Source organism: Gracilinanus agilis, chromosome 1 (genome assembly GCF_016433145.1).
Source record: "Gracilinanus agilis isolate LMUSP501 chromosome 1, AgileGrace, whole genome shotgun sequence".
NCBI classification, from domain to species: Eukaryota; Metazoa; Chordata; class Mammalia; order Didelphimorphia; family Didelphidae; genus Gracilinanus; species Gracilinanus agilis.
Genome location: NC_058130.1, coordinates 645,793,146 through 645,816,324, shown reverse-complemented (window position 1 = coordinate 645,816,324; position 23,179 = coordinate 645,793,146). Strand labels below are relative to the sequence as shown.

At 36.1% G+C, this 23,179-nt stretch overlaps 1 pseudogene; it reads left to right on the top strand.

Moving 5' to 3' along the window:
• Positions 1-22,738, top strand: part of LOC123255196 — a 189,371-nt pseudogene extending 166,633 nt beyond the window's left edge.
• The last annotated feature ends 441 nt before the right edge of the window (positions 22,739-23,179 follow it).

Genomic DNA, 23,179 nt, shown 5'->3' with positions numbered 1-23,179 from the left:
GCAAGGGAAAGAAAGAAAGAAAGAAAAAGGGTGAGGGAAGGGAGGGGGAAGAAAGAAGAACAAAAGAATGAGGAAAAAAATGTACATTCTGAAAAGTTTGAAAGCAACCAGCATGGAATAGAGATNAAGAAAAAAGGTGAGGGAAGGGAGGGGGAAGAAAGAAGAACAAAAGAATGAGGAAAAAATTGTACATTCTGAAAAGTTTGAAAGCAACCAGCATGGAATAGAGATTCCGAATGCCATATGCTGTGGCAGACTGAGACCTTTTTCAAGGAATTTCCTAACTATGCAATCCTTTCTATTGCTGTACTTTGGATAGGAAAATGTTGGGTGGGGAGTTTTGAAGTTGTAAAGTCCAAGTTTAAAATTTTTTTTTACAAAAAGTCCTATCATATCTTCTACTCCTTGTAGAAAAGGTAAAAGCTAATATTTTCACTGTGTAAAAGGAAAAAAAAATATTGATGAAAATTAAGCAGAGTAGAAACGAATGAATGAATGAAGAAATTGTTTATCAAGTGTTTCTTTTGTGCTAGAAATTGTGCTAAGCTCTGGAAATGCAAATATTAAAGAAAGACAGTTGTTCCTCTCCAGGAGCTCACATTTTAATAGAAAGAGACAACATAATAAAGTAAATCAAGGCCAGAATAGGGTAAAGTCACAGAGATGTTAGGTAGAACCGTGGTGTAAATGAATGGTATACCATTTTCAGAAGCATTAGAAGTATTGATTCGATTATTGGTCCCAGATCAAGAGATGAAAGGCAGTGAAAGGAGAGGAGTATACGTGTGACATCACAATCGGAAAATAGCAAGGTTAGGTGATTGTGACAAGCTAAATAGAGCGAGTCCAAACAATCCCTGAAGAAGGAACTAGAGATCTGGTTAGTGTGTGGTATATGATTGGATCAGCAATAGGATGTTAGGAGAACTCTTTTTAATCTGAGAGCATAAAAAGAAAAGATAATGAACCAAAAATGGTAAACTGGTCCTATGAATATGATAATTAGGGAACTGATTTTAGGTTCAGAAAAATACTCTTACTTTATTGAATCAATATTGAATTATATATATACATTTACGTATATGAGCATGTATATGTACATATACATATAGATTAGAGAGAAACAGATGAAAGAGAGAGAGAGAGAGAGAGAGAGAGAGAGAGAGAGAGAGAGAGAGAGAGAGAGAGAGTTCCTTTTGTTTAGTCATGTCCAACTCTTTGAATCCCCATTTGGAGTTTTTTTGGCAAAGATACTAGGTTGTTTTCCATTTCCTTTTCTAGCTCATTTTACAGATGAGGAAATTGATCCAAACAAGGTTAAATGACTTGCCCAAAGCCACATAGCTGATAAATGCCTAAAGTCAGATTTGAACTCTGGAAGACGAGCCTTCCTGACTCCAGGCCCTGCACTCTATCCACTGTGCCAATATAATTATTATATAAACTACTGACAAAATATTGGAAAAACCAATCTATAATTGTTGCCTCCATTGATCTCTACCCTCTCGGTTTTCAACATCTCTGTTATTTTTTACATTTTCTTTCACTTATGTTTTATGTCTTTGGTTTTTCTACTTAAGAACTTTTTAATATATGCTTTCTCTCCTCCCCTGCCCAGAAATCTATCCAATGTAACAAAAAAATTTTTTTAGAGAAATGATAGTTCCATAAGCTAATCAACACATTGACTATATTTAATAGTATATATAATTTTATAGCCGTATTTACTCTCCCACCTCTGCACTAAAGAAAGGAAAGCACATTTCCTCGTTTCTAAGGCTTATTAGCTACACAATATACAATTTTAGATGTATTATTTTGGAAGAATATTCTTTATATTTACATTTTTGTAGTCAATGTGTATATTGCTTTCCTGGTTTTAGTCATACCACTCTGCATCAGTTCATATATGTCTTAGTATATTTCCTTGTTTCATTTTCATTATTTCTTAGAGTGCAACTATTACATTATATCCATGAACCACAACTTGTTTGATCCTTCTCTGGTTGGTTGACATCTATTTCATCTCCGGGTTTTGCTACCACAAAAAAATGCAGTTGTGAGCATTTTTATATGTTTGCGACATTTCTTTTTCCTGACCTCTTTAAGGTATATGCCTAGTAGTGGAATAGAGAATTGATTTTGGGATTATAATGTTTCAGCTGGCTGACATTCTTATACCTGAACAGTATTATAGGATGAAACATTTTAGTCCCTAAATTGTGGTAAGAGGCGACATGGCTTTGGTAAATTTATTGTGACATGATAAGAATTTGTATGAAGGATTTCTCTTTAAACAATAAACCAAAGTATAACTGCGCCTTTAGGTGAGAGAGTGACTTGATAAACACCAAAATACTTTATAATCTCAAGTATTTACTTGCTGTGTGACTATGGGCAAGTCAGTTAACCCTGTTTGGGGAGATGTTTTGACTTACTCATGAATTAGAGGCAGAATTATACAAAGCTGCCAGCCTCATTCTCTTTTCAAGAGTCATCCAAGTTCAGTGGCAAGACGAAAGTCAAATTGACTAGTTATGTCCTAAAATGTAGTGGATGACTTTGGTATCTTTGACGTCTGACCAAGTTCTAAGCATTCAATTGCTACATTCATGGCAATTGGAACAAATTGCGGTCATTTGCTCATACCATCTGGAGTAGTTTTCAAATGCTCAGGGTAGACCCTAATTCACCAACATGTGTGAGGCCTGTCAGTTATCCTTGACCTCGTTTAGTCCATCTGCTAAGACCATTTTCCCATGGTGTGGCCTCTATGCATACTACATTTTCTTGGAGCCACAGAGAAAGTTGGGTGAAAGATGGACACTGAAGATATGTTAGTAGCACTGAAAAGGTCTCAGCAAGCCCTCACACCAGAGGTGCACATCCTCTCTGAGCACCTTGTATACAGTAAGGGCTTAATGAGTGCTTGCTAATGGTTACAGGGAGTGAGAAGAATTGGGTTCGAGGCTCACTTTTTACAATTACTACCTATTTGACCTGCATTTCATTTATTTATGTGTAAAATGAGGAGACAGCAATAAAAGGATTGAAAAATTCTTTCTACTTCTAAATCTCTAATCCAGGGCGAGAAAGATAATAGCATAGTTAGATGAATTTAGAGACAATTGAAAGACTAAACTCCTAAAGTTAATGAGAAAATTAATGAGTAAATGTCTACTTGGAGGAAATTTCATGCTAGAGTACCCAGAGATCTTTCATTGGTCCTATGATGTTCGACATTTTCACCAATAACATGGATTCATCAATGAAGGGCTTCAGTTTCCTCATCTGCAAAATAAGGGAGTAATTCCTGAGATTCTTTCCATCTCTGGTTCTAGTTCTATTATCCTTTGGCTTGAGATTTAAGAATAGTCTTCAAGAAGTCTCTGAAGGGCTTTCACACTGAAGAGGAATTAATCTTGTTCTGCTTAGCTACAGAAGGCAAAACCAAAAACGCTGTTGGAAGTTACAAAGAGGTAGTCTTAGGATAGATAAAAGAAAATACTTTCTATCAACTATTTAGGTAGAGAGCATAATTATTCCTTGGGAAAAAGAGAGAATTTTTTCAAAAGAAGAAAAGATGACAACAAACAAAGCAGATGAGAAGTAATGATTCATAAGATCCTTGAATTGGTATAAATCTTAGAAACTATCTCTTCTACCACATATGCCATAATGGAAGCCTTTCTACATTGCCCTAAACCAGGGGTCGGCAACCTTTTGGGCCGTGAGAGCCATAAACGCCACATTTTTTAAAATGTAATTTCGTGAGAGCCGTACAGTGCTCACAGTGAGCGCTCCTGTAACAGCACCTGAAAAAAAAATTGACTTTATGGCTCCTGCAGAAAGAGCCATACGTTGCCAACCCCTGCCCTAAACAAATGATCACATAGCCTTCCTTGGAAAGGTTGCTATGAACATATCTGCAGCTTAAGAAAAGGAATGTCAACTGGATTAAGGATAGATTGGACAAAGAAGAGACAAGAAATTTAGGTCTCAATTAAAAGACTGTGGCAATAGTCCAGTTGAGGTAGTAAGCACATAAACCAGGGTCATGACCAAAGGAGTAAAAAGAAAGACCTGGATTGAAAAGATATTATGAAAATAGGGTTAATAACTTACCAACTGATAGGATAGTGGTGTGTAAAGGTTGCTCCAAGAGGAAAGATAGAAGAAAGGAATTATCCTGCTGACACATTAGCTTCCTCTTGGCTCATACATGACACAAAAGCTAACTTATGGAAAGAGCATTAGATTAACAGTCAGGAGACCACTCTTTTACCAAACTCTGTTACTAACTAGCTTGAACAAAACATAACTTCTTTTTACCTTAGTCTATCTGTAACATGTGTTTATTTTATTCAATCTCTGAGGTCCTTTTAAATATTAAATTCTATGTCTCTATAGCTAAGTTTATAATCATTCACAAGTCCTATAGGACAAAAGAAATATAAAATACACATTTTTCTTCATAGAAGATTTCTAGCAAAGAATTCATTCAAATATATATTTCCTTCCATCTCCCAGATTCAAAAGAGGGAAATTAAGGGTATCCAAAAAAAAGTAAGATTAATAGTTTCAGATTTTTAAGTGACTAAATGTTGAAAGCCTCAAGTGTATTGGGTAAATCATTCATGTAGGAATTTTTCTATAAGGGCAAGAATCAAGCAAGATGTGAGATTTTGGATAAGTTGTAATTTTCACTAGTAAAGAAAAGCAAATCTCCATATTTGTGCAGTACTGTGAATTACTGATTCCCTACTGCTTACAAGATAATGTGACAGATAATGCAAAGACTCCAAAGAATCATAATACCTACCCTCAAGAAGCTTACAGTCTAGTAGAAGACTTAAAAAGTATAATTTAAAATAATTAAAATAATAAATTATAGTAATTAGTTTAGTATATAAACATATAGTTATAATAGTTACAGTAAAATGTAGAGTGTCATAAGAAGTATATGATTTTATGCTAGCTAAGAGTAGAAAGAGTTCATATCTGGTTTTAAGTAGAGATAAGAAGGAAGAAGGGAAAGTAGGGGAGGCCTAATGGAGGTAACAATGTATATTAGACATTGATGAAAAGCTAGAGAAGATTCTAAGCAAAGGGAATGCTAAAGCAATGGAATAATTAGAAAAATCATGGGAGTTATTAGGGAGTGGTGAATACTTTGGTTCATTTGGAGCACAAGTATATATGAGTGTTCATAAAGGAGAATGGACCAAAAAAAGAGTTTAGAGACAGATGGGAAAAAGCCTTGAGTGCCTGGTTGAATTTAGATTTTATCCAAAATCCAGTAGGGAATATTTGAACATTTCTAAGCAGGGAATTATATGATAGACCAGATTTAAATGTAAAAAAATAAATAAATAAAAACAAAAACAAAAACACAAAACTCACAGTTTGAATGACAGAGTTAGGCTCCCAAAGGATCTTCTTAGGTCAGGATATCAAGTCAAATCTCAAGATAAAAATTGATTTGGGGTAAATGTACATTGAATAGGATAGAATAAATTTGATGTCTTAGATTCAGGTTCAAATATCAACTTCATAAGTAGGAAATGGTGAGACTTCAGGTCCCAACTAAAATCTAACTTTCTATGAAAAACCTTTCCCAATTCCCCCATGATAGTGCCTCCTTCCACTGATCATCTCCAGTTTTTCCTGCTTTTATCATGTCTGTACATAATTTTTTTTGCATGTTGTCTCTCCCATTAAACAGTAAGCTCTTTCAATGCTGAAAATGTTTTGTTTTTTCATTTCTTTGTATTTCCAGTGTTTGGAACAGTGCCTAGCACATAGGCACTTTATAAATACTTATTGGTTGACTCACTTGGTTATATAGAAATTAATTTGAAAAAAATCTGGGGATAGTTTGGTAGCACCGTGCATAGAACACCAGTCTTGTAGTTGAGACGTCATGAGTTCACATCTGATCTTAAACATCCTAGCTATGTGACCCCAAACAATTGCTTAGCCTGAATTAATTAGTCAACTCTAAGACAGAACATAAGGAATTGTTTTTAATTGGAGATTTTGGTGGACCACTAGCCCAATGTAAACCAATAATGTGATCTGACAGTTTAAAAAGCTATTGCAACCTTAGGTTACATTAGGGAAACCTAATGTGCATGAAGAAGATGGTGACTATCTTGCTTTAAGCTGTTGTTATCAAACTATATTTTGAGTAGGAATTTTATTTTTTTAAATCTTTATCTTCTGTCTTTCAGAATTAAAACTGTGTATTGGTTCCAAGACAAAAGAGTAGTAAGGAATAGGTAAGGGGGGGGGGGGGGTTAATTGATTTGCCCACTATCACACAACTACCAAGTGTCTGAGGCAGATTTGAACCCAGAATCTCCCATTTCTAGGTTTGGCTTTCAATCCATTGAACTATCTAGCTGTCCCATAAGAATCATTTTAAAATCTGCAACATTACTATGTTGCTACATCCCCATTTCTAACCTTATTGGCAAGAGTATAGTTGATAAATGTCCCTTTGTCAGGTTAGGAACATTAATTCCTAAATGTCAGGGTAGGAATACTAAATTCAAGAAACCTTTATTAAAGTACTGCTAGATTAAAAGTACTGTGACATCTCTGGGGATACTAAAACAAAACACTTCAAGATCTCAAGGAGCTTGTTTCTACTTGGGGAATAATAAGTAAGTCACTACAAAAGATTGTGGATCAGGTATGGTATAATGGAAGGGGAGTTATGCTTGAAGTTAGGATGACCTAATTTAAGTCTTGCCTCTGACACATACTGGATATAACACTGGACGGGGTCACTTAATATCTCAATGCTCTATACAACTATCTAAAATAATAAATTGCAGATCTGAACACATGAAAATGAGTCATTCTGATTCCAAGGCCAGTGCTCTATCCACTACAACACCTAGCTGCTCCACTGAAATTAGTCCACATAAATACGTAGTGGACCCAACACAAATGTGTCACTTTCTCTAAAGTTACTCATCAGGTTGTAGATGGGGGTGAAGGAAAAGATATTTGATGGTGGGAATAATGCAGGGCTGGGGTTTGAAAAGGTGTGAGTAGTGTTAGGGCAAAGAAACAAGGGTTATGGGAGAAGTAATAGAAATAGACGTGAATTTAAGTAAAGTTAAATTTGTTTTGCAGAGGCTAGCATGACTGCATGCTAGGAACTCTAGAGAAAGATTCTGAAATGTGGAATGAGAGATTTTGAAGGTGCAACAAGCAACTAAGCTCTTCCTGTCCGGGAGCTGAGAGGAAGGAGCTGATCTCTGCTTATACTGTTTTGCCAAGCCTGTTGATGAGAGAAGGGAAACCTTTTGATTTCCTTTGGGAGTACCTTTTCTCACAAGAAGAAACCATCCTGAAAGAAGATCCTACATACTCTCAAACTTGACAAAGAACATCGTTGTCCAGAGTTAGTTGTTGGTGTGAGGGCTGAGGGGTCAACCTCAGGCTCAGCCCAGCTGGGATGAACTCAGACATCTAGAATTCATCCTTTTTCATCTTGAAACCAGTCACATCCTGATAAATCAACAAGGGAGGATTTATAGTGTCGGGAAGAATAGAAAGGGTTTGGGAAATATTAGCCAGAAGCAGGGAGTGGCAGGTAGCATCAAGAAAAAGAAGGCTTCACCTCACAGTGAATTTAGAGGGAAGAGGGAAATGAGAGAACTTAGTAATTAGGGCATCCTTGTTCCTACATCCTCCCTCCCTACCTTTTGTTTTACCAATAAACCTGTTAGTTTTTACATCAACAACTGAATTGTGCTCAGTGTGGTAAGTGTGGTAAGGCCCAACTGCCTTACTGCACTAAAAAGGGATTGAGGTATCTCTTTGTGGATTTCAATATCTACACACCTCAGTACACCCTACTATTTCACAAGCAATTCAAGCTTATATGACTATGTAACGTTAAACTAGTTAATTAAAAAAATTAAATTAAAAAATTAAAAATTAAAATTAAAAGATATATATTTGGATTGGGGAAAATGGAAGGCCAGAATAGGGATGATGAACTAGAAAAGAAAGGAGCATCAAAAACAGAAACAGAGATAGAAGCATAGTAAGTTATAGCTAGAGAGAAAAATTTATAATTTTTTAATTATGGGGGTAGTATAGAAATTTATGATTAGGACACCATAGATATGGGCACCCCTATACGCAGCAGAGATTGAATTAAGAGAAAAGGAACTCAATGAGTTAGGAAAACAAAATATTTGATGGACCCTCAATATGTATAGAAGGGCAATATAAGATTGGCCTCAATGACAGGAAGAAGACCTGGGGTTCAAGTTGGCCATGTGACCCTGGGCAAGTCAATTAAATTCTCAGTACTTCTGGGCTCTGCAACTATATTTTGCAGAGAAGATGCTGATCCACACTGGTAAAGGAAGTTTCTTCATTGAGGGATCCCTATACCAATGGAATCACAAGTCTAGTCCCAGTCCCTGTTTTAAACGAGAGAGACACAAGGACAGAAACACAGAGAAAGTCAGAGAGACAGAGATCTAGACCTAGCAGAACTAGGAATAATGGGTAGGAATTGAAGGCTGGATTATATTTGCCATGTTAGTCAATGAACAAGAATTTATTAACACTTTCTATGAATCAGATATTGGACTAAGCACTGGGGATAAAGTGAAAGACCAAAAACAAAAAGAAATCAAAGCTACACTCTCCCTGCTCCCAAGGACCTAATTTGCTCAAGAAGAGAGAGAACATGTAAATATCTAGGTACTGTTATAATTATTGGGAGTCTCTTTATACGTTTGAGATTGTAAATTGATGTACAGAGAGAATAAGATGACCCTTCTCCCTTATAACAGTTGCCCAGGCAGGATCCTTCAGGTCTAAGAGGTATATCCCTTTAGGACCCACCTGGGGTTAATTGATATGTTGATTTGAGCTCTTTAGCTAGGATAACGCCTTGTATTCTGACTGCGATTTCTCCCTTCCCAAAACAAGCTTTGACACTGCTTTAGGAAGGTACTTTAAACTTTATATTAACAAGAAGGATAAGGGTAAAGGACTGTGGTATAGGAGACCCTATTCTACTGGTTGCTAATGAAATCTCAATTGCCGGCAGATGAAGAATCAATGTAGCTTCCCTCTGGTTCAGCCTGGCCAGGACTAAACCAGAGTAGGTAAACTGCTGGGATATTTTGACTTCTTCTTCAATAGATCTTCAGCCTTACAGTTGAGTTATTTCCACCCTTTCCACCCTCTTCTTCGTCTCCTGCCCACTTCCCGGATCCCTCCCAGGCCCTGGGAAACCTAGATATCTAGATGATGTAACTCCTAATATCTAGGGGCAGTAGACACCAAGGTGGTAGTCAGGTACAGGTTGGCACGGTATCTCAAGTACAGAAAGAGTTTGCAGAGAGAGATGTTTGCACCTCTCACTCCAAGACCAGGATCCACCGATCTCTAGCCTCAGCACAGGTTAAAGACCCAGAACCCTTTCAGGATTCTTAACTGCCCCTCCTCCTGCCTCTGGCATGACTCCCTGGGAACATTCCATCCAACTGACTTATTTGTCAATCAAAAGTGATCTTCAAGCTCCCAGAGGTTCAATATAACAGTACATACTAAAAATGTTGAGAGTAGATAAAGGATATTATGAAAAAAGAGGGCATTAATAGCTTGGGGAATTACATATTGATGCAGAGTGAAAGGAGCAGAGCCAGAAGAACATTGTACACAGAGACTGATACACTGTGAGAAAATCAAATGTAATGGACTTCTGTACTAGCAGCAATGCAATGACCCAGGACAATTCTGAGGGATTTATGGAAAAGAAAGCTACCCACATTCAGAGAAAGAACTTCAGGAGTGGAAACACAGAAGAAAAACAACTGCTTGAACACATGGGTTGATGTGTACATGATTGGGGATGTAGATTCGAAACGACTACACCAATGCAACTATCAACACGCAGCAATGCGTGTCGGTTCTGGGGGGAGATAGGGAGTGAAGGGGAAAGTAAGAACATGAATCATGTAACCATGGAAAATTTTTCTAAAAAAATTAAAAAATTAAAAACAAAACACAACAGTATCTTTTTTATTTTAAAAGGGAATACAAACTGAGGGTCAGAACAAGGAGTCCCTAACTCTAAGGGATCTAGATAATTTCCCACAATCCTCTACATCCCTCACAAGAGAGAGCCTTCTGATCTTCTGGCTAAATAAGCTCCCTATTTCTATCTAGATGTCCCCAAAACTGACTAAGCTAACTAACTATGATGCTCAGTAGTTGATTTGATTTATTCCCCAAAAGCTGTCCCAAAAGCCATTATGAATGAACTCCAATGGCTAAGTTCACCCTAGGGGTTCTGACCCTTGAGGTAAAACCTCAAAGCCAATCTGACAGGTTTTTTTAGATAAACCTTCTGAAAAGCACAGCAGGTATGGCCAGATCCTTTTCTAGATCTTTCTCAGTTAAATAGAGTACCTCCAAAGATGAATTAGAGGTATACTCCTTCTCCACAGTCAGGTGAGGTAGATGAGTTCTGATAAGCCCACCTTTTCTAGAGCATTCCTGGACAGGAAGCCCCCAATCTCCCACAGGAAGTGAACTCACTCTAGCAGTTATCATTTCCAAACTGTTCCTCCTCTGCCCCCTGCCTGCTGAAATCCTTTCCCTTTAGTTCCTAGTATGTGCAAGACAACCTTCCACTTCTCTTAAATCTTATCCTATCTCTATCCTTTTCCCATTACACAAGGGAAACTAAAATGTGGCCATGAAAAGAGAGAACATTTCAGCCAGTACAAAATCATGAGGCAAGAAATGGAATATAGTGTTTGAGGAACTGCAAATAGGTCACTATAAATGGATCATATTATAAGTAATGTATAAGAAGGCGAAAATGTAGGACAAGTGCTTTCATAACAGAAAACTTTATATTTTATTCTAGCGGTAAAGAATGGCCCCTGAATCTCCCTAAGAGAGGAGGTAATGGACTCAGAAATATGCTTTAGAAAAATCATCTTGGAAGCTGAGTGAAGGATGGATTGGAATGGGAAGAAACTTAAGACAAGAATACCAATTATAAGGCTATTGAAACCAGACAAGAAGTGATGAGGGCTTGATTGAGGTCTGGACCTATATAAGGAGAGAGGAGATGTAAACAAGTGATATGACATAAGTAGAAACCACAAAATTTGGTGACCAATTGGCTATGTGGGGTGAGTAGCAGTGAAGAGTGGAAGATGACCCTGAGTGTTTCTCAGAGGATTGTGGTATCCTTGACAGTGATAAGTACATTAAGAAAATATAGCATATTTGAAGAGGAAATAAAGAACAACAACAAGAAGAAACTTCCTAACATTTAGAAAAAAAAATCGTCAAAGGATTCCAGGTCAGATATGGGTTGGACAAGATGGTCCCTGAGGTCTCTTTCAATGCTGTTGCTGTGATTTCAACAACTTTCACCAAGTTAATCACCCTTATCTGAATGAGATTATCTACATAAAACACTTTTTAAACCTTAAATTGCTACATAAAAGTTAGCAGCTATTACTGTGATTGTTATTATCATTATTATTGTTGTATTATTTGGACTATGTCCAGTTTGTAAATGACCTTCCTAAAATGTAGCTCTTAAACTGAACATGATATTCCAGATGGTGTCTGCTCAGGATAGAGGATATCAAACTACTGCATCCCTTACACTGGACACTGTGCACTTCCTGTGCACTCTCAATGAAAGTTACATCCTGTTTCACTTTGGAGCTATAATGTCATGGTGTTTACTTCATATTGAATTCACAGTCCACTAAACTCCTTTGAATTTTTGCATATAAATTATTCTATAACTTTAACTTTCCCATCTTGCATATTAAAGTATAGCAGGAAGGGACTTTTAGCACCATTTCCTCACTTTACAGATTGGAAACTAAGGCCCAAAAAGGATTAATGACTGACCCATGCTCACCCAGGCTAAAATCTCAGACCTGGAATTGAAACCCAAGCCTTTAAGTCTAACTCAAGAGTTCATTCCATGGATGCAGAACTAAGCATATTATCTTTCACATTAGTTTATTTATGTTTTTATTCTGGAGTTTTGCTTCTATATGAGTATTCTCTTACAACAGTGACCAACATAGAAGTATAATTGTATGATAATACACATATAAACCAGATCAAATCACTTGCCATCTCTGAGAAGGGGAGATAAGGGAGGGAGGGAGACATTTGGATCTTAAAATTTCAGAAATTGTATGCAAAAATTGTTATCATGTGTAATTGGGAAAATAAAATATCTTTGAATGAAAGGAAAAACAATTCTGCCCACTCGTGAAACTGATATTTTGAACTTAAAGATAATAATTCACTGCTAAAAGACTGTTTGCCCTTTGATCCAGTCATACCACTGCTGAGTTTATACCCCAAAGAGATCATAGGGAAAAAGACTTGGACAAAAATATTTATAGCTGAGCTCTTTGTGGTGGCAAAAAAACTGGAAAATAAGGGCATACCCTTCAATTAAGAAATGGCTGAACAAATTGTGGTATCTACTGATGATGGAATACTATTGTGCTCAAAGGAATAAAGAACTGGAGGAATTCCATGTGAACTGGAACAACCTCCAGGAACTGATGGAGAGTGAAAGGAGCAGAACCAGGAGAACATTATACACACAGTCAGACACACTGTGGTAAAATTGAATGTAATGGACTTCTCTTCTAGCAGCAATGCAATGATCCAGGACAACTATGAGGGACCTATGAGAAAGAACACTATCTACATTCAGAGGAAGAACTGTGGGAGTAGAAACACAGAAGAAAAACAACTGCCTGATCACATGGGAGGATGGGAATATAATTAGGAATATTGACTCAAAATGAGCACCCTAGCACAAATATCAATAATATAGAAATATGTCTTGATCGATGACACATATAAAACCCAATGGAATTGTGCATCGGCTATAGGAGGGTGTGGGAGGAGAGAAGGGATAGAATATGAATCCTATAACCATGGGAAATATTCTAAATTAATTAATTAAATAAAAGATTTTAAATTTATTAAAAAAAGATAATAATTCATATTCATCCCATGACCATGAGACTTGACGAAATCTCTATTACCATGGACCAGTCAGGAGATTCTATGTCACCTTAACAAAGTGCATCTACTTCAGCAAGGAATTAGAGTGCATATTGTTCCTCAGTAAGAAACCAGAAAGCATGGTCAACTCCATGGAAGTCAATTCGGTCCAGCAAACCAGGAAGTTTCCTTGAGCATCCCCATTACATTTTTTAAAATAGCGTCTTAGTACTTTCATCCCAAAGATCCTGACAAGATTTTTTTTTGGATTCTGTTTCTACCATCCAATGGTTTTGCTATTTCTCCTAAGTTGTCTGCTTTTGCAAACCTGATAAGCATGCTATTCAAAAGATAATGAGATTGGTCTGGCTTGACCTGTTCTTAATGAAGCTATGCTCGCTCTTTGTGATTGTCACTTCTCTTTTTCTCTGATCTAACATATGAATTAATCTGTTACTACCATTCTTTTTCATTCATGTGAGTCATAAGATCTGTTATAAACAAAGAAAACCCAATATATTCAGACCATTTAGTATAATGGGAAACAACAAAAGTCTTCAGTCATCTTTCTCTGTAGAAATTTTGCAGAGGGATCATGTTCCCATTCAATTAGCACATCTATAGGGGAAAAATTATAGAAATCTTGAGGAGGTACAATTGTATAAAAGAAAATGAAGTCAGAGGACCAGAGTCCCAGACCTGCAACTCACCACTGGTTTGACATCACATCACTTCTTTAGGCTTTAGTTTCCCCATCTGTAAAATGAGGCAAATGCATTAAAATGATCTTCAACATCCTTTCCTGCTTTCACAAGGTACTATTATCAAATCAGGTATTATAATTAAGTGGAAAAGTTGGTTACTTCTCAATGATAGGTGGATAAGGAGTTAGGAATGGAGGAAAGACAACTCTGAAACTCAATGGTCTGCCAACAATCATTTAGAAAATACCAACTATTTGCAAGGCACTGTGAGAAGCTCTGGGAAGACAAAGAAAGGCAAATGCATTGTATCTCCTTTTTAGGAAATCACATTCCAATGGAGGAGACAACAAGAAAAGAAACATTGGAGGTAATCTCAAGGAGTTAAACTACAAAAGGGAAGAAGGCTAAGCAAACAAAGAGCTGTGTGGTAGGATCAAGTGAGAAGTTTGTTTTTGTTTTTGTTTTTTTAAGGATAAGGCAGCAGGAAAGCAGCCAGTAGACAAAGAGAGATTGTAAATTAGTGTGAGAATAGAGATGATAGAGAAAGCAATCTCCTGGAGAATATAGGACAGAATGGGAACAATTGTGTATTATGCTTTGTCAGGGAGGACTATCTCTTTGTGTGAGAGAGTGGTGTAAGAAAAAATAGTGAAGGAAGGCATCTGGGTAAAGTGAGACAAGCAAGAGAAAGAGAAAAGAGAGATCACTTGATAAATGAGCTTTCTTAATTTGTAAAAAAAATATTATTTTGTCAATTACATGTAATAATTTTTTTCTTTTCTTTTTTTTAAGCCCTTACCTTCTGTCTTGGACTCACTATTGTGTATTGGTTCTAAAGCAGAAGAGTGGTAAGGGCTGGGCAATGGTAGTTAAGTGACTTGTCCAGGGTCACACAGCTAGGAAGTGTCTGAGATCAGATTTGAACCCATCTCTGGACCTAACTCTTACTCCACTGAGCCACCTAGATGCCCCCTAATAAATTTTCAGATAAGTTTTCTGAAGTTATATGATCCAAATTGTCTCCCTCCTCCTTTCTCTCCCTCTTCCTAGAGCTGGAAAGCAATTCTATCAGGGTTATATATGTATCATCATGCAAAACATATTTCTATATTGTTCATATAAAACCAAAATCCCCCAATGAAAACTCAGATAAACTAAAGTGAAAAACCATATGCTTTTATCTGCATTCTGAAAGAAGTGCAACAATTCTTTCTCTGGAGATAGGGAGCATTCTTTATCATAAGCCACAGAATTGTCTTGGATCATTGTATTGCTAAGAGTACCTAAGTCATTCATCATTCCACAATATTGCTGTTACTGTGTACAGTGTTCTCCTGGTTCTGCTTATTTCACTTTACATCAGTTCATGTAGATCTTTTCAGCTCTTTCTGAAACTATCCTATTTGTGATTTCTTACAGCACAATAATATTCCATCACCAACATATACCATAATTTTTTCAGGAATTTACATTCCCCAATTGATGGATATCCCCTCAATTTCCAATTCATTGCCACCACAAAAAGAGCAGCTATCAATATTTTTGCACAAAAATGCCTTTTCCCCATTTTTACTGCATCATTGTTTTACAGCCCTTTGTTCATAGTTTCAAATTGCCATCCAGAATGGTTGGATCAGTTTATAACTCCACCAGCAATGCATTAGTGTCCCAATTTTGCCACATTCCCTACAACATTTATCACTTTCCTTTCCTGTCATGTTGGCCAGTCTGATAGATCTACAGTAGTACCTTAGAGGTCTTTTAATTTGCATTTCTCTAAACAAGAGTGATTAAGAACATTTCTCATATGATTATTGATAGCTTTAATTTCTTCATCTGAAAATTGCTTATTTTCATATTTTTGACCCTTTGTCAATTGGGTAATGGCTTATATTCTTATAAATTTGACTTGGTTTTCTATATATTTGAGAAATTGGATATCTATCAGAGAAATTTATTATAAAAAATTTTCCCAGGTTTTGTTTCCCTTCTAATCTTTTACATTGGTTTTGTATGTAAAAAAACTTTTTAAGTTAATACGTAGTCAAAATTATTTATTTTAAATTTGGTAAAGTTCTCCATCTCTTGTTTGATCATAAATTATTCCTTTCTCCATAGATCAGACAGGTAAGCTATTCTATATTCCCCTAATTTACTTACAGTATCACATCTTATATCTAAAGCATATACTCATTTTGATCTTATCTTGATATAGGGTGTGAGATATTGGTCTATACCTACTTTCTACCTTACTGTTTTCCAGTTTTCCCAACAGTTTTTGTCAAATGATGAGTTCTTATCCCAAAAACTGGGATATTTGGGTTTATCAAATATGAGATTGCTAAGGTCATTTACCCATGATCTATTCCATTCATCCGCCAATCTATATTCTTACCAGTACCAGATTGTTTTGATGATTACTATCTTATAATACAGTTACTGCTCTGCCACTATCTTTCACATTTTTTTCACTAACTCCCTTGATATTCTTGATCTTTTGTTCTTCCAGCTGAATTTTGTTGTTTTTATCTAGTTCTATAAGTAAATTAATTTATGTAGGATTGTCATTTTTATTAGATTAGCTTGGCCTACTCAAAGTTTTTCCAGTTGTTTAGATCTGACTTTATTTGTGTGAAAAGTGTTTTATAATTGTGTTCATATAATTCATGTGTTTGTCTTGGCAAATAGATTTCCACATACTTTATATTGTCTAGAGTTATTTTTTATTTGGATTTTTATTTTAATAACAAATTTCCACATAAATTTTTTGAAGTTATATGATCCAAATTGTCTCCCTTCCTTCTTTCCTCTCCCCTCCCAGAGTGACAAGCAATTCAACTGGGGTTAAATACATATATATATAAATATCCATATATATGTATATGTATAACCACATAAATATACATATATATGTATATGTATAACTACATAAAACATTTCTATATTATTCATTTTTGTATGTGAATAATATTATAAAACTAAAACCTTAAATCATATACTCAAATAAACAAATGATAAATCATATAATTTCATCTGCATTCCTACTCCAACAGTTCTTTCTCTGGAGGTATAGAATTCTTTTACATAAGTCCCTCAGAATTGTCCTCAATCATATCTCTGTTAGTAGAAAAGTCTATCACATTTAGACACAGTTACTGTGTTCTCCTATAATTTTCTCCTGTTTTTGCTTATTTCACTGTGCATCACTTCACGTAGGTCTTTCCAACTCTTTCTGTAATCATCCTGTTCATATTTTCTTATACCACAATACTATTCTATCACCATCATATACCACAGTTTACTCAGCCATTTCCCAATAGAAGGACATCTCTTAATTTTCCAATTATTTGCTACCAGAAAAACAGCTTCTATAAATATTTTTGTATAAACATTTTTTATCTCTTTGAGATACATACCTAGTAGAGGTATTATTGGATTGAAATGTATGCATTATTTTATAGCCCTTTGGACATAATTCCAAGTGGTTGGATCAGTTCACAACTCCACCAATAATGAATTAATGTCCCAATTTTACCACATTCCCTCCAACATTTAACATTTTCCTTTATTGTCCTATTGGCAAATCTGATAGGTGTGAAGTATGTTATAAGGGGTGGTGTGGTGCTTCTGTTAGATGGGCCTGGCAAGCTGGCCCAAGATGCCTCAATCGAAAATGGATCTAGGCTGAGTGAGGAGAGTGATGACTGGGTGGCCACCAAGGTGTGCTGGTAACCACTAGGGCTTATGGATATTCAGCTCCGCTAAGCACTTGACCCCACAAACAGTGCCCAAGCCAAAGTTATCAAGGGAGAAGCTGTATATTGTTAACACAGCTCCTCTGGTTCCCAGGCTTGGGGTTAGGTTAGAAGATAAAGGTTTGTTATGAGGATGATATTGGTATTGAGATGGATAATGCCAAATGACTGAGATTTAGATAAATTCCCCTTTCCCCTTTGGCTATAATTATTCCCTTGCTCTTGACAAATATCAGTCTTCACTTTGAGATGTATTTCAAAGGATTTAATGCTACAATTCAAACAGGTAGGATTCAGGATAAGGAAAGTGGTGATAGGGATGGCCATGCTAAAACCTAATCTTAGGCTAATCATTAAGTAACAGTTGGCAGCTGACTAGAGAAGCTTCTCTCTCTCCCAGACCCTTGTCAGACCCAGCTATGGTCTAGACCAAGTGAAAGGAAGGGCTTGTGATGTTCTTCTTGATAGCTGATGTTGGTGTTTATCTCTCAGCCTTGTTTAGTAATAAATCAATGGATATTATGAGACAATCAGGTACAGGTGTTGGATATGCAGGGCTGTAGGTCTACCCACCCTTCACCACCCAGGAGCCCCTTCTCAAAAATCAGACCCTGAAATCTTCTGCCCCTGGGCTTTTATAGAGGTGATCTCAACTGTTTTTTGCCTTTGGCTCATGCCATCTGGGTAAATTCCAAGTTCTATAACCAACGATCTGTCACTCAAGCTGGTCTCCATCTTCTCCCCAGAAGTCACCTATTACAGGTGTTACCTCAGTATTATTTTAATTAGCATTTCTCTAATCAAGAGAGATTTAGAATATTTTTTCATATGATTATTGATAGCTTTGATTTCTTCATCTGAAAAAATCCTTTTCATATCCTTTGACTATTTACCATTTGGGAAATAACTTGGATTCCTATAAATTTGACTTAGTTCTTTATATATTTGAGAAATGAGAACTTTACCAGAGAAATTTGAAAGTTTGTTGCTTCCCTTCTAATCTTGGTTGAATTGTTTTTGTTTGTACAAAAACTTTTTAATTTAATATAAATCTCCATTTTACAACTTGTTTTTTTGTTTGTTTTTTTTTTTTATCCTGGGACTCCATTCTAGGACCATAGGGCCACAACCAGTAGGCAATGGGTCACTCAGGGTCACCCAGCTGGGAAGTGTCTGAGCCCAGATTTGAACCTAGGACCTTTTGTCTCTAGGCCTGGCTCTCAATCCACTGAGCTAGCCCAGCTGCCCCTACTTTAGGTTGCAGTTTCTTTAGCAGATGTAGTTTTTGCAGGGTGGGGTTGCTAGCCCCACGCCCTATCCTCCTCCTTTTTCATCCGGGCTAGGGACCGTCCTTAGCCCAGGTTTACAACTTGTAATGTTCTCTATTTCTTGTTTGGTCATAAATTCTTCCCTTCTCCATAGATCTAGCAGATTAACTATTCTATATTCCCCTAATTAACTTGCAATATTATTCTTTATGTTTATATCATATATCTTAGATAATAGATTTATTGTCATATAATTGGCCAAAATAGTTGCTAATGATTGCTTTAATTTCCTCTTCATTGAGTACACTCTTTTCATTTTTTATACTGATTTTTAATTTTCTTCTTTCCTTTTGTTTAATCAAATTAACAAATGCTCTATTTTATTTGTTTTTTTCATAAAACTAACTCCTAGTTTATTTATTAGTTCAATAGTTTTATTTCAATTTTATTCATTTCTCCTTTGATTTTTAGGATTTCCAAATAATCCTTACTTGGGGATTTTTAATTTGTTCTTTTTCTAGGTTTTTTTAATTGTAAGCCCAATTCATCATTATGTATTTCTCTATTTTATCAATATAACCATTCAGAGATATAAATTTTCCCTTAAATACTGCTTTGGGCTATATCCCATAAATTTTGATACGTTGTCTTTTCATTGTCCTCTTTATTAAAATTATTAATTGTTTCTATAATTTATTCTTTGACTCAGTGCTTTTTTAGAATTAGATTATTTAGTTTCCAATTAATTTTTAATTTGGCTTTCTGACCTTTATTGATTATAAATTTTATTGCATTATGATATGAAAAAGATGCATTTATTATTTTTGCTTTTCTGTATTTGACTCTGAAGTTTTTATGCCCTAGTTCACGGTCAATTTTTATATACTGTGTTAGTTAAAATCACCTGTGGTTCTATTTGGAAGGACTGAACCTCAATATAGTGTTTGACAAACTTCTGTGGACCTGTGGGGGACCTTAAAACTACACTTCCCATGATTCCTCATGGCAGACAGGAAGTGTGATGATGTAAGAGAGGGGATAAGACTCGTGGAGTCAGGATGGGCAGGGCCTCTCTTAGCTACCTGGGCGTGCGGGAGATACAAAAAGGTAAAATGGCTGAGGCAGCAGTTTGAATACTTACAGGCACTTAGTCTAATGATTTTATCTCTATCAGCATGGCTTTTATTAAAATACTATTCTCCCTTTTAATATCTGCCTTAATCATTTTTAATAATAACAATACATAACATGTACTGTTTAAAAGATATATCCCTTTTTATCCCCATTTATAGGATTTTATCTTAGAAATGTCTCCAGAGATCTAGTAAATCTAACTTTTCTAAAACTTCTTTCTTTTTATTTATTGGTTAGATTTTATCTAGTTCTAATTGAGGGAAGTTGAGGTCCTACAACTAGTAGTTTTACTATCTATTTCCTCCTGAATCTCATTTAGTTTTTCTTTTAAAAATTTGGAGACTATACCATTTGGTGCATATGTGTTAAGCATTGATATCACTTCATTGTCTATAGTACCTTTTATGAAAATATAATTTCCTTCCTTATCTCTTTTAATTAGACCTAATTTTGTTTTAGTTTTGTCTGAGAGCATGATTGCTACTCATACTTTTTTTTTTCCTCAGTTGAAGCCCAACTGATTCTGCTCTATCCCCTTACCTTTACTTAATGTTTGTTTACCTATCTCAAATGTGTTTCTTGTAAACAACATATCATAGGATTCTGGTTTTTAATCCACTCTGCTATCTGCTTCTGTTTTATGGGTGAGTTCATCCTATTTACAATTACAGTTTTCATCACTAACTTTGCATTCCCCTCCATTTTATTTTCTCCTTTTTATTTTGTATTTTCTCTCTCCTTTGATTCTGTCATGAATCACATATGTTTTGCTTTAAATCACCCCCTCAAGTCTCCCTACCTTATATTAATCCTCTCCCCACCCACCTTCCTTCTTATTTCCCTCTTACTTTTCATTATGGTAAGACAGGATTCTATATCCCAGTGGGTATGGTTGTTATTCATTCTTTGAGCCAATTTTTTAAAAAATAAAAACCCTTACCTTCCATCTTGGAATCAATACCATGTATTGGTTCCAAAGCAGAAGAGCATTAAGGGCTAGGCAATTGGGGTTACACAGCTGTCTGAGGCCAGATTTGAACCTAGGACCTCCTGTCTCTATGCCTGGCTCTCAATCTACTGAGCTACCTAGCTGCCCCCTTTTGAGCCAGTTCTGATGAGAGTCAGGTTTAACTACTGCCCCTCACCACTCTCATCCTCCCCTCCACTGTAGCATTTTTCATACCTCTTTAGCTGATCTAATTTATCCCATTTTACCTCTCTCTTCCCTTTTCATTCAGCACAATCCTCTTTTTCACCCTTTGAGTTTTTATTTTTGCATATCATGTCATCCTAAACAGCTTCATCCCACACCCTCTGACTATATATACTTCTTCCAACTGCTCTGCTAATGACAAAAATTTTGAGTTATAAATATGATCTTTCCATGTAGGAATATAAACAGTTCAACCGTATTTAATTCCTTAAAATTTCTCTTGCTTATTTGGCTTCTTATGCTTTTCTTGAATCTTGTATTTGCTCATAAAATTTTCTATTTAGGTCTGTGCTTTTTATCAGAAATGCTTGGAAGTTTTCTATTTTTTAAATTACCATTTCCCCCCTAAAAGGATATACTCAGTTTTTATGGGTAGGTGATTCTGGGTTGTAAAATTCTGGAATATCATATTCCAAGCCTTCCGATATTTTAATGTAGAAGCTGCTGAATCCTGGGTAATCCTGACTCCATGGTTTTAGAATTGTTTCTTTCTGACTTCTTGAAGTATTTTCTCCATAGACTGGGGGTTCAGGAACTTGACTTTAATATACCTAGGAGTTGTCATTTATAGATTTATTACTGTAGGTCATTGGTGAATTCTTTCAATTTCTATTTTAGTCTCTTGTTAAAAAATAAGACAGTTTTCTTTGACAATTTTTTAAATTTGATGTTTAGGCTTTTTTCTTTTTATCATGACTTTCAGGTAATCCAATAATTCTTAGAATGTCTCTCCTGGATCTATTTTCCAGGTCAGTTGTTTATTCAATGAGATATTTCTTATTTCTGCTATTTTTTCTATTGTTTGATTTTGGTTTATTGTTTCTTGATGTCACATGACATCATTAGCTTATATTTGCCCAATTCTAATTTTTAAAGAATGATTTTCTTCCATGAGTTTTTGAACCTTAGAATTTGGGCAATTCTATTGTTTAAAGAACTTTTTTTTTCTCCATTAGATTTTTGTGTCTCTTTCCATTTGGCCAATTCTGGTTTTTTTTTTTTTTGCTATTATTTTCTTTTTGCATTTCTTTCATTTCTCTTCCCCATTTTTCTTCTGCTTCTCTTACTTGATTCTTGAATTCCTCTTTTAACTCTTCCAGAATCTGACAAATTCCCATTTTTCTTTGAAGTTTTGCATGTGAGTGTTTTGATGTTGTTTTCCCCTTCTGAGTCTATACCTTGTGCTTCTTTCTCTACATAAAAATTTTCTACAGTTACATTTGGGGGGAGGGTTTGGGGGAGAGTTATTCATTTGTTTTTTGCTGTCTGCATGTTTTTGAAGCTTTTTTATCATTTTTATCTTAAAGATGGGCTCTGTTCTCATGGTAGAGAATACATTGTCTTTAACTTCAGTTTTTCCTTACTGCTACTCTCAACACTAGTTCTAGTTTTCTAAAAATTTCAATTTCATCATTGTGGTATGATAGCCTATTAACTGAGTGCTCTGAATGCCACCTTTTAATGCTGATTCAATCTCCTCTAGGGACTGCTGATGATTTTCAGGGCTCAGAACCCACTTGTGCTATTCCTGGGGCCTCACCACAGGCTTGGACAGAGACTCTGGGCCTCACTATGGGCCTACACCAGCCAGGTGTGCTTCAGACTGCCTAACCCTTGAGCTTGGGGTTTCAGTGCAGGTTTGGGCGGGGCTTTGGACTTTCTCTTAGACTAGTACCAGCCAGGTAAGGTGTGCCATTTGGAATTGTTGTAAGCTTTGGGAGACTACATCTCCCAGGGATCCCTGCTACAATTGCCCCCGACACCTCCCACTTCCTTTGTGGGAGGTGTAGGAGATAGTATAAAAGAGAAAGTTTGGTGTCTTTTCCCTCTCTGCTCTCTCCAGCCTGGAGGCTAGCTGACTGTCTCTGATCCTGGACTCCCTCTAGCTGGGAGACCCTTTTCCCCTACCTAACCTTTCCCTTTTCTATTTTAAATAAAACCTAGCTATTCTAAACCCTAATTTGCTCTCTGATCTTTTATTCGAGCCCCGAAGGGCTCTGGTCAATTCCTGACTGCCAGGGCTGGGACTGCTACCTTCCTTTCCCTTCCTCT